The sequence below is a fragment of the Petaurus breviceps genome, unplaced genomic scaffold, assembly GCF_028583685.1.
Source record: "Petaurus breviceps papuanus isolate PSGF00001 unplaced genomic scaffold, PetGlider_PUasm1.0 156, whole genome shotgun sequence".
In the NCBI taxonomy this organism is placed as follows: Eukaryota; Metazoa; Chordata; class Mammalia; order Diprotodontia; family Petauridae; genus Petaurus; species Petaurus breviceps.
The window spans coordinates 10020377-10032697 of record NW_027185720.1 but is presented as its reverse complement, the minus strand read 5'-3'; positions in this window follow the sequence as shown (position 1 = coordinate 10032697).

Here is a 12321-nt window from a genome sequence, read left to right as displayed (position 1 = left end):
TCTCTCTCTCTCTCTCTCTCTCTCTCTCTCTCTCTATATATATATATATATATATATATATATATATATATATATACACATATAATTTACATACAACTAGATACCATGTAATTCTAGGAGGTAGGTACTAGCAGTTAGGAGGAATGATGAAAACCTCCATGTGGAAGTCTTGAAGGAACCTAGAGATTGTCAGAGACAAATGTGATGAAGGAGAGCATTCCAGGTATGGGCAATTGCCAGTGCTTAGGCACCAAGAAAGTGAATGGAGTGCTGGGTGTGAGAAACAGTAAGAAGACTAATTTGGCTTGATCCTAGTTTGGGAAAGTGAGAGTAAGTGATCAATAATAAGGTTTGTAGAGTAGGTTGTGGCCTTAATGACCCAGTCAAGAGTTATAATTTTCTACCAAGGAAATGATGAAAACATGATTTAATACTCCACCTATGCCCAAAAGAATGTAAGCTCCTTGAGGGCAATGACTGTTGAACTTTTTTTTTTTTAAAGCAATCGGGGTTAAGTAACTTGCTCAAGGTTACACGGCCAGTTATTTTTAGGTGTGGTGCTAAGTATCTGAACCCAGATTTGATCACCAGGTCATGACTGTTGAACTTCTACTTTGTTATCATCACTGCCTATCATGGCACCTAGGACTTGGTTGGCCCTTAATCAATGTTATTGAACCTATAAATGACTTGAAATTGAAGTATAAACAAATATAAATTGAAAAAGTGAAGTATAAACCACTGCAGTGACATTTAAATTAAACATGAGAAGAACACAGTTCCTGTCTGTAAACAAGCAAGAAGCTAAACTCAAAGGACCAAAGTATTTTCTAATCACTGAGTTGGAAGGAACTTTAGTTGTTCAGTTGTGTCTGAGTCTCTGTGATCCCCTGTGGGGTTTTCTTGGCGGAGATACTGGCAGGGTTCTCCATTTCCTTCTCCAGCTCATTTTATAGATGGGGAAACTGAGGCAAACAGGGTTAAGTGACTTGCCTAGGGGTTACATAACTGGTAAATGTCTGAGACCATATTTAAACTGTCAAAGAGGAATCTTTGGTGCTCTATCCACTACACCACCAAGCTGCAGAAGTCATCTACTCCACACTGTGTTTGTGTGCATGTGTGTGTGCGCGCGCGCGCGTGTGTGTACAGGGATAAACTCTGCAACTTCCTCAAAAGAGGTGTCATCCAGCATTTGCTTGAAGATCTCCCTTGATGAGAATCTTCCTTGGGAAACCTGGTGAGGAACTTTGCCTAGATACTTTAAGAAGGCATTTCAGAAATTGTTTTTAGGGAAGTGTGTCATGGACCTCTTTTCCTCAGCAATGGAAGGGATAATGGAGATTTGCTTACCATCTAATGGAGAGCACTCAATGCTGCAGTCCATTTCTCTCTGAAAACTCTAGGTCCTTTATTCATTCAACAAGCATCTATTTATTTAAACTCATACTTACACAAAACTGATGTCCAATTTTTTGCAACTTCTGCCCATTGCTTCTACTTCTGTTCTCTAATTCCAAGCAGAAAAAGGCTAATGTCTCTTCTAAATGGCAGACCTTCAAGAACCAGGAGACAGATATTATACCCTCTCCTCAAGTTTTCTATTCTGTATGCTATATATACCCAGAGGCTTGCATACCTCTGATTTTCTCATTTCTTGGTTACCCTTCTCTGAATGCATCCCAATTTGTCAGTTTACTTTCCTAAAGCATGATCATCCTGATTCTATTATCCACTCAAGGTTGGGGAACATGACTACGCTCTAAATCCTGCATCTTCATCTCTCCCCAACCATTTATTAATTGCCTAGAGTATGCCAAGCACTAAGTTAGGCACTGGGGATGCAAAAAAGAAATAAGACAATACAAAATCTCCAAAACTTTACATTCTAGTCAGACAATGAATCACTGAACAAGCATGATTAAGTAGCTATTGTTTTCTGGGCGCAGAACTGGATAAGGGATACAAAAACTGAATGAGAGTCGCTACCCCGAATGAACTTATCCCCAACTAGGATGATACAATGAGTTCACAGATAAGTAAATGCAACATATAAAGACAGAGTGATTTGTTGGGGTGTTCTAGACACTTCCTCCTTCTTCCTTCATCCCAGTTAACCAATTGCCAAGTTTTATCCATTATGCTTTCTCAAGTCCTGTCAAATCATTTCTATACTCACAGAACTTCATGGGTATCAAGGAGGCCAGTGGTCATATAATTTACTCTATCTGACCAAAACTTATTACAATAACATCACTGATGAATGTTTATTTAGCTTTTCCTTTAAAAACTCCAAATATCTCCCAAGATAGCTCATTCTATCTTCATTCAGTTTTAATTATTAGAAAGTTTTTTTTGAGAAGAAATCTGCCTTTCTCCAACTTCCATTTCACCTTGACCCTCTTCTCCTTTTCTCTCTCCCCACCTCCTTCCCTTTTCCTCCCTTTCCTTCTTTCCCTTTCCCATCATCTTCTCCTTCCCCTCTTTGGGTAGTGATTGACCAGTTCCAGTCCCTCTACCATGTAACAGCACTTCTAATACATGAAGATGGCTGACATGTCTCCTTTAAGTCTCCCTGTGTCCAGGAACTCTTCTCTATTGATCTGGTTTCTGAGGCAATTGAAATATTTTTCTCTCTTGACTTTGTCATCCAAGGTATTAATTATTCTATCTAGAAACACATTCTCTGCTAATTGAAAAATTATGCTTTGTCTTCATTCAATACTTTAATACTTTCATTGATAATAATGTTGAAAAGAACCAAGGCACAGATTCTTGGGCGTCACTAGAGACCTCCCTCCTGATAGGCACCAACATAATAATGACTACTTTGGGGCATGATTATTTATTTATGAAATTCTATAATAACCAAACTCTATTATCTTCTAGTCCACATCTTTCTATTTTGTCCCAGAGGAGAATGTGCAACATTTTTCCCCTTTGCTGAAATCTAGGTAAACTTTGTTTATAACATTTCTCTGATCTAGTGCCTGGCTAAACCCACAAGAACATACACAAGAAAATAAGTTAAAATATCTACTCTTTGCCTTTATCTTTAAATAATTTTTATTAATATACTTTGTTTTTTGTCGCATAAAGTTTTCAATGTACCATTTCCCCTCCCCTTTATGATCTCAGAGAGCCATCCCTCATAACAAATAATTTTAAGAAGATATTTGTTGTGTGGGGAGAGGACAGTTCAGCAAAATCTAACCAAGAACATGACCTGTTTTTACTGAAGGCATGTTACTTCCATTTTTCAAGCTCCCTCATTCAGTTATGTACATCAGCAGGCAAATATTTTAATTGGCCCCTGTTATTTGAATTCCACCTGTGGTCAAAAGCCTACATATAAAGCAGAACCAGCAGCAAAATTGACTCAGTGCTGATCAAGAGAGCTATTGACATGACTCCTTATATTCTCCAGTTCCTATAATCCATATTTCCTAATATTAGGAAATTATGGTGTAGTAGATAGAGTGCTGGGTCTAGAATTAGGAAAAATCTCACTTTAGATGTTTACTAGTTGTGTGATCCCCGATAAGTCATATGACCTATCTTGGCCTCAATTTCTTCATCTGTGAAATGAGAGGTGGAAATTCATTAAGCTTACATTTATTGGACACCATTAGGGGAACCTCTAAATTTCTTTCTGCTGATCAGTCTGTGATTCTATGAGCATTCTCCCCCTTGTCTAGGACATATATTGATCCTCGGGAAAGTTTGGAGGAGCTAAACTTCTACATGTGGATAAAGCAGGGTCTTCTGCCAGTGTTAGGAGATCCCCTGTATATATGGGACCCTTTCCAAAGCTAAGATTACAAAAATAGAGTATAGATCATCTTTAAATAGACAACTTGCCAAATAGAATTGGTAAACATCACAGTAGAATGTTGCTTGGGAAGACTTGCGAATGCCAGGAAGCCGACTGCCCATGTTCTCTAATATCAGATGGACCTTCCTTACAAGACAATAATCTTTCTGTTCAGGTCTTGTTAGTTCCATGAGGAAATATTGTCTAGTGGAAGAGTTCCAACCTTGGATACAGAGAGCCTACTTTGAACCAACTCTGTTTTCCCAGCACATTTTACTTGTCTATAAATTTAGAGGATTGGTCAAGATCATCTCTAATGTCCCTTCCAGCTCTAAATCCTATGCCTAATGAATTTCTCCCATATTGGCAATTTTCAACTTTCCTTTATAAAATCTTTTCACTCTCCAACTTTTACCTATTCCTCTAACTTCCTCTGGAATTTTAATGCCATTTGCTATTTCATCAAGGTTTTCTAAAATATTAAACAAGTGCTTCTACTCGTTTCCTAATTTCCATAACAAAATTTCTTATTTTTCTATAAGAACCATTTCTCCTATGATCCTTTCTCTCTTGCCACACAGGAGATCTCCCTCCTTGTTTTGAAGGATAAATTCTATGTCTATACTTATTCTCCATCCCCCAACAGCCTCCTTCACATATGACTTCATACCCAGATGTCCTCTACCTTGCAAACAACTTCACTTAATCCTGCTCTTCCTTCTCATTCTTATGTTTCCTTCCATTGCTAAACTTCTAGAAGAAAAAAAAATGTTTTCTCTCTATTCTCTCTCTCTAAATATACATATGCATATGTGTATGTGTGTATATGTATATGTGAGATGAAAAATAAAGGTACATGGGTATGGGATGAAAGACTTCCTAGTTTGATAGACTGAGTCTCAGTGCTGACTTAATGTGACTTTAGTTTTTCAAAGATCTGTGATTTCATCAGTGCAATCATTTTCTATTCTAATGTAATTCCCAACACCTTTTACATCTTAATAAATGGTCTCCAAAAGTTATCATGGCCCTAAAATTCCCCACTCTGTGGCCAACCTAGCAATGAATACCTGTATAGCTTTGATACTGTCTCTGTACTCCCAAAACATAGTCATGACTCAATCATTTCACCCAATGGCTCATTCCTAGCCCTCATTTTCATTAATGTCTCTATAGCTTTTAAAATTATGACAGCCTTAAAACTCTCTTCTTCCTTGATTTCTATGACAAAATACTCTTCTGCTCTTACTATTAAAATAAAATCACAGAATCATGGAACTTGAGTTGAAAAAGTCCTTAGTGTCCATGTGGTCCAACTCATACATGAAAGGAATCCCCAATATAATATAACAACAACAAAAGATCACCCAACCTCTTCTGATGACCCACAGTGAAGGAGAACATGTAACTTCCCAAGACACTCATGCCACCTTGGAACAGTTTTTATTGGAGAGTTGGGGGGCTCTCCTTCCTCTTTTATCATAAAATTTTGATATTCAGTTATGTAAAACATTTCCATATTAGCCATATTGCAAAAGAAAAAAAAATACAAGAAAAAAAAGCAAGAATAATAAAGTAAAGTAAGTATGTTTCAATCTGCATCTAGACTCTGTAGGTTCTTTCTCTGGAGTTGGATAACATTTTTCATCTTAAGTCCTTCAGAGTTGTCTTGGTGCTTGCTTTTGATTTTAGCTAACTTCTTTTTATTATATTAAAAAATGTTCCTGGGGAGGCAAGGTAGCACAGTGAGTAAGAGCACAAGCCCCAGAGTTGGGATGACCTGGGATCAAATCTGGGCTCAGACACTTAGCACCCACCCAGAAACACCTGGCCATATAACCTTGAGCAAGTTACTTTACCCCAATTGCTTTAAAAAAATGTTCCTCTATGTCTATACTTTGTAGGGTTTCTAGCATAAAAGAGTGTTGCATGTTGTCAAAGACTTTTTTGTATCTATTGAGATGATTATGTAGTTTGGAAATTTTTGTTTTTCAGATAGTTTTATTATTATTATTTTTCTAATGTTGGACTATCTCTGCAGCCCATGTATACATTCCACTTTGTTATAGTGAATGATTTCTCAGATCAATCACTATAGTCTTTTGTTTTTTTGTTTGTTTTTGCTTTTTGGAAGGCAATTGGGTCTAAGTGACTTGCCCAAGGTCACATGGCAGTTTTTTGTGTTAAGTGTCTGAGGCCGGATTTGAACTCAGATCTTCCGGACTACAGAGCTGGTGCTCTATTCACTATGCCACCTAGCTGCCCCCTCTATAGTCTTTTTAACATGATTTTGTTTAAAATGTTTTTAATTAATATTCATTAATGATGTTGGCCTATAGGTTTTATTTCTGTATTTTATCTTTCTTAGGTTCAAGTATTAAGGCTATATTTTCTCATAAAAGTATTCTGATGGGGTGTTTTCTTTCTCAAATTTTGAGAATAATTTGTGAAATATGGGTACTAATTGCTCTTTAAAAGTGTGATGGAATTTTGTGAATCCGTCAGGACCAGAAGTTCTCCCTGTTCTTTGGTATTTCCTTTACAAATGTATCTATCTCTGTTTGGGAGGTTAGGTTATCTAAGATCTCAATCTGGTCTTCTGAGAGTTTAGGTATTTTATATTTCTGAAGGTATTCTACTTCCTTTGTGTTCTCAGTTTTGTTTATGCAATTGTCATAATATGTTCTGATTGTTCTTTTTATTTCTTCTGGTTTTATTGTCATTTATCCTTGTACATTTGCTATTTCATCAATTTGATTTGATTTTCTGCTCTCTTCTTTTTAATTAGATTACTAATTATTTGTCTTTTATTTGTTTTACTTATTTATTTGTCGTTTTGAAGAAACAGTTTTTAATGCTCTTTATCATTTTGATGGGATTTTTTCCAATTTATGTATTTTCTTATTACTTTAATATCTCCTTTTTTGTGCTTATTTAAGCTTGTTTATTTGATGCCTTTCTAATTTTTAAATTCATATTCAGTTCATTTATCTTCTATTTTGTTAAAGTATGTTTATAGGGATGTGGATTTTTTCCCCTGAGGACTGCTTTAAATTCTTGTTTATTTATTAAATTGAATTTTATGTTTATTTTTAGTTTACATCATTCATTTCCACAAGATTTTGAGTTACAAATTTTCTCCATCTTTCCCCTACCCAGAACCACAAAATAGCAATCCCACTGCATACCCCCTCCCCCAATTTGCTCTCTCCTATATCCTCCCCCATTCCCCCTCTGACTTTCCAGTAGGGCAAGATGGATCTCCATACCCCAGTGCCTGTATATCTTATTTCCCAGTGCATGTAAATAACAATGATAATGATGATTGATGATGATGATGATGATTTTTAAACATTTGATTTTAACAAGTTGAATACAGATTTTTTCCCTTCCTCCCTCATCATCCACCCTTACTGGGAAGATAAGCAATTCAATATAGTTTGTATATGTATAGCTATGCAAAACAATTCTATAGGGGATATATTGTGAAAGACTAACTGTATGTCCCTCCATCCTATCCTGCCCCCACTTGTTCTATTCTCTACTTTAACTCTGTCCCTTTTCAAAAGTGTATGCTTCTAACTTCCCTCCCTTCCAACCTGCCCTCCCCTCCATTATGCCCCCTCTCATCCCCTTCCCCCCTACTCTCCTGTAGGACAAAATACTCAATTTAGTGTGTATATCATTCCCTCCCTAAGGCAAATTCAATGAGAGTAAGGTTGACCCATTGCCTTTTGCCTTCCTGTTCTTCTCCTCCATTGTAATAGTTTTCCCTTGCCTCTTCCATATGAGATAATTTATCCCATTCTGTCTCTCCCCATCTCCTCTCATTATATTCCTCCCTCACCTCTCAATTTCACCTTTTAAATATCATCCCTTCCTATTCAATTGATCCTGTGCCTTCTGTCTATGTATACCTGTACACATATATACACATATTCACATATGTATTCATATGGACATATACCCTCCTATATAGACATATACATGTATGTATATACACATACATACATACATACATACACACACATATACACACACATTTTTATATTCCCTTCAACTATCCTCATACTGAGAAAAGTTTCATAACTTGAAATTATCATTTTTCAATGTAGGCATGTAAATAGTTCAACTTTGATAAGTTCCTTATGATTTGTTTTCCCTGTTTACCTTTTCATGTTTCTCTTGAGTCTCGTATTTGAATGTCAAATTTTCTATTCAATTCTGTTTTTTTTCCATCAAGAATGCTAGAAAGTCCTCTATTTCATTGAGTGACCATATTTTCCCCTGAAACATTATACCCAGTTTTGCTGGGTAGGTGATTCTTTGTTTTAATCCTAGCTCCTTTGATCTCCAGAATATCATATTCCAAGCCCTTTGATCCCTTAATGTAGAAGCTGCTAGATCTTGTGTTATACTGATTGTGTTTCCACAATATTTAAATTGTTTCTTCTTGGCTATTTGTAATATTTTCTCCTTGATCTGGGAACTCCAGAACCTGGCTATAATACTCCTAGGAGTTTTGTTTTGGGGATCATTTTCAACAGGTAATCAGTGAATTCTTTCAATTTCTATTTTGTTCTCTGGTTCTAAAATAACAGGGCAGTTTTCCTTGAGAATTTCTAGGTTCTTTTTTTTTTTATCAGGGCTTTCAGGTCATCCAATAATTTTTAAATTATCTCTCTTGGATCTATTTTCCAGGTCAGCGGTTTTTCCAATGACATATTTGACATTGCCTTCTATTTTTTTTTTCATTTGTTTGGATCTGTTTAATAGTATCTTCATTTCTTATAAAGTCATTAGCTTTCATTTGTTCCAATATAATTTTGAGGAAATTATTCTCTTCAGTGAGCTTTTGAAATTCTTTTTCTATCTGGCAAATTCAGCTTTTTAAGGCATTCTTCTCCTCATTGGCTTTTTGAGCCTCTTTTGCCATTTGAGTTAGTCTATTTTTAAGGTCTTATTTTCTTCAGGTTGTTGACTCTCTTTTCAGGATTTTCTTGCATCATTCTCCTTTCTCTTCCCAAATTTTTCTCCACTTTTCTTTCTTGAGCTCTTCTATGGCCTATAATCAACTCATATTTTTCTTGGAAGCTTTTGGTGCAGGAGCTCTGACTTTGTTATCTTCTTCCCATTCCATACTTTGATCCTTTTTGTCCCACCCAAAAAAGGAATCTAAAGTTGTATTGCTTTGCTTCCTTTACTTGCTCATGTTGCCACTTAATTACTTGACTTTTGAGCTCTTTGCCACAGAAGAACTCTGCTTCCAGAGGGGAGAGCTTTGTCCCAAATCTCTGGGTTTTTTCCAGCTGCCGGAGCTCTTAGGAGGGCACCATCTTTACAGCTCCCACAAGCTCTAGGTCACTGGTCACACACCTCAGGACCACCACCCAAGACTGTGATCCAGATCCAGGTAAGGTAAAGCAAGAACCTCTGGATGGTTGCTTGCCTCCCTCCCTCCTCCCCCGCCCCATGATCTGCAGGCTGGGAACTCTGAAGCAGTCACGTGGAAGTGGCTGCACAGCTATGGAATTTCCACTGCTTCTTGCTCTGGTTGCAGAGGCCAGACCACGCTCCCTCTGTTCTCTCCAGTTCCAACAGAGTTCTACACTGACCTTTAACTTTGCCTTTGGCATTTATGGGTTGATATTTCTGGAAACCGCCACAGCTGCTGGTGATCCACTCTCTCAAAGTCCACTCCAGCCACTGCTGGTTGGGGCCAACCTGGGGCTAAAACTTGGGGCTCACATGGAGCTGGGCTCTGCTCCCAGCTCTCTGTGATGGCCCCTTCCTGCTGGCCTGGTGGGCTGCCTACAGAGGGAGATTTGTTTCTCTCTGTCACTTTGTGGGTTCTGTAGCTGCAAAACTTGTTTAGAGTCATATTTTATAGGTATTGGAGGTGGTTATGGGGGGCAGTTCATGGAGTCTTCCTGCTTCTATGCCACTTTCTTGGCTCTGCCCTGCTTTAACTTCTTTCTAGTAATGTTGCTATGCTTTTTTAATAATTAACATTTTCTTCTACATGGTTATAATTGTTTCTATGATTTAGTCATTGGTCCATTTATTAAGGTTTTCATTGTTAAGTCTCTATTTGGATCTCTGTCTTTTGTTTGTGGTCCTTGAATCAATTACTATATTTATTTCATTATGGTCTATAAAGCATGTATTAACTATTTTTGCCCTTTAAGTTTGTTTGCAATGTCTCTTTGCCCTAGTACATGACCAATTAAGAAAAAAAAAAGCTCCACATGGTACTGAGAAATATGTGTATTCATTTTCAATCCTATTTAGAGAAATGCATAAGTATTTTATCCCTAGTTTCTACCATAATTTTTTTATTTCCACATTTTGTCTTTTGTTTGTATTTGTTACACTTATCCAAAACAGATAGAAGGATATTGGAGTTTCCTGTCATTATTGTGTTACTATCTTTGTCTTCTGGTTTTTTAGATGATGTTTCCTTTATGAATCTGGAAGCTAAGGCATTTGAAGTGTATGGATTTATTATGGATATTAGCCTGTTGCCTATCTTTTCAGCATAATGTAGTTTCCTTATTTATGTCCATTTATTTTTTGAATGTTGATATCTGCTTCATCAGACAGAAAAAAATGTAACTCCTGCTCTTTTAGATTCACTTTACACATAGTATATTTTTTTCTCATTGCCTCCATATTACTCTGTGTTTGTCATTGTTGTTGTTTAATATGTTTCTTACAAGCAATGGAGTGAAGGATGGGGTGGCTAGGTGGTGCTGTGAATAGAGCACCAGCCCTGGAATCAGGGGGAACTGAGTTCAAATGTGGCCTCAGACCCTTGACACACTTACTAGCCATGTGATGGAGGGCAAGTTACTTACCTCCAATTGCCCTCCAAAAAGCAAAAAAAAAGAGTATAGAATTTTTCCTAATCTGTTGCTTTTTCATTCTATTGGATTTTTTAATCCATTCACTTTTGAAATTATGAGAGTTTATATTTACTTCAATCTGTCTGATTTTTTCAAGTTATGATTTTTTCCCTCTTTTCCTGTGAAATTAGAACTATATTTTTCAGTTACTTTACCTTAATTTTTAAAAGATGATCCTATTCCCATAAACTTCTCCCCTTCATCCCTGATACCCCACTCTTGTATGTTAACCCCTTATCTTTGGGTTTTGCTTATTAGTTCTTTTTCTTCCCCTCCTTTTATCTAGTTATAGAATCCTTCCACCTTTCCCCATCTTTTCTTCTCAGTCAAGTAGATTTACCCTTCCTCCTCTCCCCTTCAAATAGCCCTATTCATTACGTTTTTAAAGTACATTTTTTCATCCCTTTCCAAAAAGAAATTTCTCTCACTGTCTTCATTATCCATCTTCTCTAGACCCTTATTCACTGATTCATGACCCATATGATTACCTAGCCTCTCTCTGTTCTCTGTATTCCTCTTGTGATCAAAACTTTGAAGCTATGCATTCTAGGCTCTCCCCTCTAGGCAATTTCAACCACTGTCTCATGGAGCCATGAATTCCCTTTTTTTCTCATTGTATCCTCCTTCCAGAACAATGGCAATTATTTCAGTTGTCAGAGAAGACACTGCTCCCATGGTGAGGTATCTCCCTACAACGTTCTTGATCATGTAGTCCATCAATGATCTATACCCTCCCTTGGTTACCTTTTTTTCCCCCATTTGCCTCAAAAACCTCCTTGTTGAGTCCATTCCCAACCCCTCTCCCAGTGCCAGTTTCTCCTGTTTTTATTTTTTGAGCGATGAGTCTTATTGTTGGTTTTCGTCTCCTGTGAATTTCTGAATATTTCTGCTAATGACCTTTCTACACTGTAACTACACATAACATTTCTAAATTGTTTCTATGACTTGTTTTCTTTTTTAATTTAAAGGCCTTTTGATTAGATTTGTCATAGTCCAGATAACTGTATGCTTCAAAGCCTTTGTTCAGTGGAATCTATCCCCAAAGCGTGTTCCGCTATTTCCGGAGTCCTAATGCCCCAATCACCAGCTGTGGGAGTTGGAGGTTATTACACACATCATCTGTAGCAGCTTCCTACTTCAGCAACGATGCTTCTCTGCATTATTCCTTAAAGGTCAGCATTCTGGCCTCCACATACCCTCACACAGCTAGGAAAGCACTACGGTCTAGGTCAAAGATCACTTACCGTTGGGCGAGGAGATGCATTTCGTTCTATCTCTGGCACAAAATACCTTGGTGGTTCCAGGCAAGTAACTTTTGTTACAAATGAAAGCTATCTTAAAACAAAGGAGAGAATTAAAGCCCAAAGGCATCACAGAGACTTTTTGACACAGAGACATAAGACTGCAATGTGGCAATAACTTATTCAAAGGAATAGATTAGATAAAACGGATGATGGAGTAGCATTGCATATCAGGAGGTTGCATTCCTGTGTGAATCCTCAGGAGCCAGAGGTGAGAAGTCTAATGGAAAGCATTAGTATATGGCTCAAAGGAGGGAGAAAGAGTGGTGATATCATGGTAGAAGTATAGTTTTTTTTTTTT